Consider the following 8,573-nt stretch of genomic DNA (forward strand, 5'->3'; position numbering starts at 1 on the left):
CATAATTCAATATGAAAATCTCATAATGTACAATGATGAAAGTGTGGCTAACTATTTCCTACGTATAGATGAGATTGTAAATTGTATGAAAAATTTGGGTGAAGAAATAAAAGAAGTTGTTCTAGTTGAATAGGTTCTAAGATCTTTGTCTTCTAAGTTTGAATCAAAAGTTTCCGCCATAGAAGAGAAATAGAATCTACAGAGCCTTACCATGTCACAGCTACACGGAATCCTAACCGCTTACGAAATGAGAAAAGGGGGACCATCGGACAAGAGAGAAGCTACATTCAAAGCCTCAGGAAAAGGAGATTATAATGACTCAGGACATATGTCAGAAGAAGAGGAAGAATCAAATTTTTTCAAGAACCTTCAACGGGGTTCTGAAAGATTCAGAGATAAGCAATCTTTCAAATGTTTTGCTTGTGGAAGAGGCGGTCACTATGCTGCCAAGTGTCCTCATAAAGATAAGCTTGACAAAGGTAAGGAACCAATTAGATGGAACATAAAACAGAATGTAAGTAAGAAGAGCTATTACACACATGAAGACAATGATGGACTTTCAAATAGCAATGAAGATGAACAAGGTAATGATTATAGACTTTTGATGGCTTTTGAAGATGATGATTTCTTGGATGCTATAGATGAAGAAAGTCTTTATGAAGAAATTTCTAAACTCAAACTTTGCTTAGAAGAGACGAACATGATTATAGATACTCTGACATCCCAACTTGTCGAAATGGAGAAACACAATGAAAAGTTAGAATGTGAAATTGTGGGACTTAGAAAGGACATTGAAAAAACAAAAGCTCTTAATCTTAGATTTGCTAAAGGATCTGAAACTTTAGATGAAATTATCAAAGTATAGCGTTCTCCTCTAATCGAGATAGGTCTTGCGTATACCAAAGAAACATCTCAAGCACAGAATCCATCTACCTCCAAAAGTTATCTTGAAGCTGCAAGGAGAAGTAAGAAGGTTGATAATCGACAGCAAAGGCCCAATGGAGATCACCAGGGAAATCAGGGACAATTTACCTCAGGAATGAACAAAGAATACCAGGTAAATCGGGGGCAATCTGCTTCAAGGATGAACAGAAGCTACAACCAACCATAGGTAAATCATTCTCAATTTACCTCAAAAATGGATGTCAATAGAAACTACAATCATTTGGTTGGTAGATTTGATAATCGCAAAAGTTTCTTCAATGGACAATGTTTCTCTTGTCATAACTTTGGTCACAAAGTAGCTCAATGTGTTGCCTACAAGACAATCATGACTAGAGAAGCTCAAAAACAGAGTATGAATGGGATCATGAAAAGGACCTACAATAACTTTTCTGCTCTTGAGAATGAAATAGAATGTTCTATTTGTAACAAATTTGGTCATGAAGATTCTGAATGCAAGAGTAGGTTCGAAAAATAACTCATAAGGAGCAAGCTTCATTAAGTCCCAAAACATGTAAAAAGAAAGAACCGCTACCAAAATGATGTGGGATAGCCTTATATGCGGAAGGACAGGAAAATCAATGGTACATCGACAGTGGATGCTCAAAACATATGACAGGTGATAAAGATAAACTTCAGTCATATAGTGCCTTAGAAAAGGAAAAGAAGGTCTCATTTGGAAATGACACCCTTGCACTCATAAAAGGTAAAGGTTTTGTTCTTTTGAAATAAAAGGTCAAGGCTGGAAATGTTATGTATGTTGATGGCTTAAAGCATAATTTATTAAGTGTCAGTCAAATGTGTGATCAAGGAAATGAAGTAATATTTCGATCAAATGGATGCATTGTTCGTGAGCTTGATACAGGAGAAACAATGATCAAAGGCATAAGAACTCCAAATAATTTATATATACTCAAGGGAGGACAACAAAAATGCTCTAAGCAAGATTGATGAACACTGGCTATGGCACAAAAGATTGGGGCATCTAAGCTTCTCACAGATAAGGAAAGCATGCAAATATCAGGCGGTTCGTGATTTACCTGACATCAGAATTCCAGACAATACAATATGCAAATCATGTCAATTTGGTAAGCAAACCAGAACTAATTTCCTTGAGAAGGAAGGATCAACTAGCAGGCCACTTGAACTTGTCCATACTGATGTATGTGGTCCATCTAGGAAAAGGTCACCTCGAGGAGAAGAATACTTTATATTGTTCGTTGATGACTTTTCCAGGATGTATTGGATAAGACTTATGAAGCATAAAGATGAAGCTTTCGAAAAGTTCAAATCATTCAAAGCCTTGGTAGAAAATGAATCAGATTGCAGAATCAAATGCCTCAGGTTTGATCGAGGAGGGGAATTTACCTCGAATGAGTTTTTCGATTTTTGTGAAGAACATGGAATAAGAAAGGAATTCTCTACTGCAAGGACTCCTCAGCAAAATGGAGTAGTGGAAAGGTTGAACAGATGGGTTCAACAAATGGCTCATGCTATGCTTGATGAGTCTGGAACTCCCGCAACCTTCTGGGGTGAAGCCGCATTTGCTGCAGTAACTATTCTCAACAAGACAAACGTTCGGGTAAACAGCAGTCAGACACCTCACGAACTATGGTATGGTAAGACTCCCACGGTAAAATACTTCAAAATTTTTGGGAGCAAATGCTACATCAAGAAGACTGATGAAAATCTTGGCAAGTTTGAACCTAGAGCAGATGAAGGCATTCTCCTTGGTTACTCTTCCCACAGCAAAGCATACAAGTGTTACAATAAAAGACTTGGAAAAATTGTTGAAAGTATTGATGTAGTGGTTGATGAAGAAGGAAACACTCCTAGGCAGGTAAAATCTAAAGATTTCGAAGATGATGAGGACTATCCATCAACATCAAATCAGATTCATAATGAAGAAGAAACCCATGAGGCACCAGAAGAACTTATAAGGATAGAAGAAAAGACTCCATCCAGGTACGTTTAGAAGGATCATCCAGAAACTCAAATTTTGGGGCAAAAGGAGGCAGGTGTACAAACAAGAAGAACCATTTCAGAAGCTTCAAGTTATCTAGCATTACTCTCCTCCACTGAACCACAAAATGTAAGAGAGGCAAGCAAGGACGAATGCTGGGTCAAGGCCATGGAGGAAGAACTTGAGTAGATTGAAAAGAATAACACTTGGGAGTTGGTTCCTAGACCAAAAGATAAGAATGTCATAGGAACAAAATGGATATTCAAAAATAAGTTGAATGAAAATGGAGATGTGATTAGAAACAAGGCCAGACTTGTTTGCAAAGGGTATGCTCAACAAGAAGGGATAGACTTTGAAGAAACTTTTGCACCAGTTGCTAGACTTGAGGCCATAAGGATGTTCCTTGCTCTTTCTAGCTTTCAGAAGTTCAAAGTATTTCAAATGGACGTGAAGTCTGCTTTTCTAAATGGAGACTTAGATGAAGAAGTGTATATTGAGAAACCAAATGGGTTTATCCTTGGAAATGATCCAAAGCTTGTATGCAGACTCAAAAAGGCTATATATGGCCTTAAAGAGGCTCCCAGGGCTTGGTATTATTGCTTGGATAAGTACCTCCCTCAAGAAGGTTTCACAAAAGGTTCCACAGATAGCAATCTGTATATAAAAGTTGACAATGATAAGTTGCTAATACTTGTTGTGTATGTTGATGATATCATCTTTGGTAGCAATGAAGAAGACATGAGTCAAAATTTTGCCTTGGTGATGCAAAGAGATTTTGAAATGTCTATGCTTGGTGAGCTCACATATTTTCTTGGTTTATAAGTCCAGCAAAACAAAGACGACATTTTTCTATCACAAACCAAGTATCCCAAGCAGATCTTGAAGAAATATGGGATGGAGGATTCGAAACCAGTATGTAACCATATGGTAACAGGATGCGGCCTCAGCGCAAATGATGAATCAGCAGCAGTGCATCAACCAACCTATAGATCCATGATTGGTATTCTGCTCTATCTGACAGGTACCCGACAAGCTATTATGCATGCGGTGGGAATAGTTGGAAGGTTTCAGGCAAATCCAAAGGAAACTCATCTTCAGGCAGTTAAGAGAATTTTTAAGTATCTTCAAGGAACTCAAAACTATGGCTTGTGGTATCCTAGAAGTACAGATCTCACACTTCATGCATATACAGATGCAGATTGGGCAGGAAGTGTGGATGACAGAAAAAGCACTAGTGGTGGTGCATTCTTCATGGTTCCTAGATTAGTATCTTGGTTCAGCAAGAAACAAAGTTCTAATGCATTATCTACAACTGAAGCAGAATATGTAGCTGCTACATCTTGCTGCACACAACTCCTTTGGATGATGCAAACATTGCAAGACCTTCAAATCACTTGTACTCCACCTATCTCCATTTTTTGTGATAATACAAGTGCAATCAATATTTCAAAGAATATTGTCATGCATTAAAAGACTAAGCACATACCGATCAAGTATCATTTTCCACGGGAACAAGTGCTTGAACAAAAGGTCAAATTGGAGTATGTTCCCTCTAAGGAACAAGTTGCTGATATCCTCACCAAACCACTGCCCAGGGAGACATTTGAATACCTTAGACAGAAGCTGGGGGTAGTTGATGCATCATCTTGCTGTTGAATCTTTTCTGTTTCAGATAAAATTAGTTGTACACGAGTTGAATGAGGAGGATCCGCGTACATATGCTGGTTTATTAAGATACAGTCGCGTATATGTTGGTTTGAAGAAAAGCAGTTGGGCCAGGCTCAGGGTGAAAAGAGTCTAATATGGGTTTGACAGAGACCATCTGGCACAGGTTCAGGGGGAGCATATATTCTTCTAATAATGCATTGTTGGCATTATCTTAGAAGATCTTGGTTCAAATTCACAGTTGGTTTGATTTCAAGTGGAACAAGTGCAGAAGGAGAACATGGATGCTGGTCTGAATAATGACTGACAAATGCTGCTGATGTTAGTTGTTGATATCTGTCAAAGTCTTGTTGTAGATATTTTTTCTCTATTTCTTTTATCAAGGTCATGTAACAGCCTATTTTGGTTTCCCCACTATGCCTGAGATGAATGTTGTAATGTACTTATTTGTCATGTGTAAACTTCTGGTGTATCCCCACTTAGTTGGGTGCTCAATTCTGGTATATCCCCACTTGGTTGGGAGATGGATGTATGTATGAGTCTTTGGTGATAAGAAGGTCTCTTATAATGTATAAAGTCATGTTTCTTGTGTATATCATCTTCTTGCAGACCTTGCCTACAGTCAGGGGGAGCTTAGATAGCACAACAGAGCAGAGGATTCAGCATGTATTCAGAGGGAGCATAACCCTTTGCCCTTGATGTCAAAGGGGGAGAATGACTTTGAGTGACTTTGGGTTGCCATCAAGTCCAAAGGGGGAGATTGTTGGCATTATGACACAGGTTAGGCACTATGGCACAGGTGTTGTCCTTGATGGCAACTCACTCAAAGGGCAGATCACAGTTCAGGCTCTCAGAATGAAACAAAATGAGGTATACGCAGGTTCATCTTATTAAATTCGCGTATACATGTGGTTGTATCAATCAAGAGGCGCGTATACGTATGCACGCACTTTCATGCAAAGAAAAGCGCGTACATGTGGGAAAACTTATGGTTGGTCCATGGTATTTGTCTGACATATTTGAACCTATGGTTTTGGTCCTTGTTATTGCATTTAAAGTGTTGAGCCCAAGTATTGGGTCCCTAGTATTAGTTCTCAATGGTTTTGGACCATGGTTTGAGTAAGGCCAAGGAGATCATTTGGCAAGGCAATTGACTTATGTATTAAATATCTTGAGAGGAGCAAGATTTGGAATACTGGTGATTTGTTGGTGAGTTATAGCTGGATCTGAATCAAGGAGGAACCTGAGCATTACACAATGGTTAAGATCTATTGATGGGTTGAGATCTCAAGGCTTGAATAGTAGTATCATTATGTGATTTTGATATATTTTTTGGCGCATGATTAGATCTATAAATCTGATAATCTGGGTATAACTGATGTCTGATTAAGTAAAAGGATAAATTATCTTCTATAGATCTATATGTAGGTTTGACGCAGCGGAGGCGCGTATACACGCAGGTTAAGGAAGACTGCATATACGCTGGTTGGCTTTGGCATAACTGCGTATATACACATGTTTCTATTGATGAAGTAGCGTACGTCTCTTGAAACATGTTTTATCTTCTTTTGTTTATTGCTACAGTGTTCTGGGTTCAGAATTGGTGTTTGGTTACTAGTACTATTTTCTGCTTACAACATTCTAAAAAGTTATTGGTTGATTCAGTGTTTGTACAAAGGAGATTGGTTGTTGCAGATCCACTTGATGTTTGATTGATATTCATGGATCCAGTCTGAAAATTTATGAAACATGGTCCCTGGAAGAAAAGAGAAGGTTGAAGCCTTTTGTAGGTCAGCACCTACGTACTAGTACCTCAGCTAGTACAAGAGCTAAGGGGTTTGTAGCTCCCTTGGAGGAGAAGATGGAGAAACGAGAGAAGGTTTTAGCCTTCTGCAGGTTGAAGCCTGCGTATTGGTATAAGACTGCACCAGTACACAATCATTGTAAAAAGAAGTTTCTAATTGAAAGAAGATAGAGACATATTGCAGCAAGTGGTTTTCACCCACATTGGGTTTCCACCCTATATCTTGTGTTCTTTTGTGTGACTGTCTGCTCTACTTTTCTGTTCCCGCTTAATTTTATATGGTTCTGATTAATGATCGACATCTGAAGAATAAATTAAATTCTAAGTCTGGAAGTGATACGCGAGTTTCATTAGTCAGATTTGCGTATACACGTTGTTTTCATTCACTGAAGTAGCGTATACAAATCTTTGTATAAATTGAAAAAGAATTTGACTTAATAATACTGATTCACCCCCCTCTCAGTATTATTTTCAATAGGAAATCAACCTTCCCATCGAGGAGGTTGTTCCCTACACTTTGTATAAGAAGAAATCGATGCTTGGCCTTAGATTTAGCTACTTTTTTTCTTCTTTTTTTTTATTTCTCCCTTCTAAATATTTGGATTGTTGTGATCATGGTTTCAACTATTTTTATGCTTTGTTTCAACAGTTTAATGAAAACAACTCTATTTCCTAGCTATTTAGTGTTGATTTCTTAAAAGTCTTTGAGCACCTTGGTGAGGGTGCACCATAGGAGCTTCAAGGATTCTTGTGTGCTTCTCTGATTTCATTTCCATGCTTTCTTAGTTGAAATTGTTTTCAACATTTCCTCTTTGTTATAGCAAATTAGTGAATTGTAGATTTGCATGTTCTTGTAAAAGTTAGATTTGTTAGTGCATATACCTTCCTAAGTGATATTTTAAGTTTTTACATGATTATTTTAGGTTATGTGATGAGTATTTGTAGTAAAAAAGTATGTTGTTTATTTAATTTGAAAACCAATTTTTTAATTGGAAGACTCCTATAACAATATAGAGCTTCTTGTAGAATAACACAAAACCCCATTCTTTTCAAGCATATTAATTGGTAATGCATGTTTTTTCATAATGGATGTTTATATCAGGCTATATATGCTTACAAAAGGATTTAAGGCACGGGTAAGGTTTGGTTATTTCAAGTTTTATTTCTTGCTTTTTATATAATTCACTCTTGCAATATAGTAGATTTTATTGTTTCATTTCCTTCCTCTAGACAATTGTGCTTTATTAAGCATTAAATGTAAGAGCTAGAATGACGTTAGATAGGCATGATTAGAAGTATCTATATTAAATAGGGAGAGAATCTTATATATAAGATTCATAACGCCTTGAATTTTGTGTACACTTGGGTTGATAATTAAAGTAGAAGAGCAAATTAAAGGTAACATTCTTGTTGCATTTTTTAGGCCCATTAGATATACCAAAGGAAATGCATAATGTTCTATTAGCTAGACAACCTAGTTATCAAAATAAAATTGTAGCAATATGAAGAAAATACCTCTAGCCAAGTGTTGATGCCCCGAAAATCGTTGTATCAACATTGGGGGATAACCACCCGGTCCGGACCTTAGTACAGCTCCTTTTCCGTTTGGAATGGTGGCTCCGACTGGGGATAATGGGACCAGTTTCCCATAAATGGATAAACGGGATGAATGAATGATCGGTTGACTAATCTAATGATAGGCGAATAATTTAATCTATCGGCGAAATAAAAGAACTACTACTAATCCCGGAAACTATTGTACTTTTAAAGTGTAGCGCTTGATGATCTATGTTTATAAACAGGCATGTAGATGACTCTATTCAATAAACATGGACTTTTATTCATTCAAGAATTACTCTGCTTAAATCGTTAAACAAAGGGATTAGCGCAATATTGCTACACTTTATATATCATCGATACAGATATGATCAAAGGAAAGGCATCCCATAAACATCCAATAGTGGAAGGAATAAAGAAATGTTGTTAAAGCACATATATATATTCGATAATAGCAAAGGAAATCAGATAACAATTCATATGAAAAGAATGAATTCAGACATAGATAATAGTACCATATGAGCTGCTAGACACTCCCAATATCAATCGCTATTTGAGATTCTTCTTCCAACGCAGAAATACTTTCAAACAAAGACAATAGTGCACATTTGCATAAAAGCTTCCTTGTCAAAATTAGAATAA

The sequence above is a fragment of the Pinus tabuliformis genome, chromosome 7 (genome assembly GCF_031772625.1).
Source record: "Pinus tabuliformis cultivar Carrire ecotype Pingquan chromosome 7, CPIR1, whole genome shotgun sequence".
NCBI lineage: Eukaryota > Viridiplantae > Streptophyta > Pinopsida > Pinales > Pinaceae > Pinus > Pinus tabuliformis.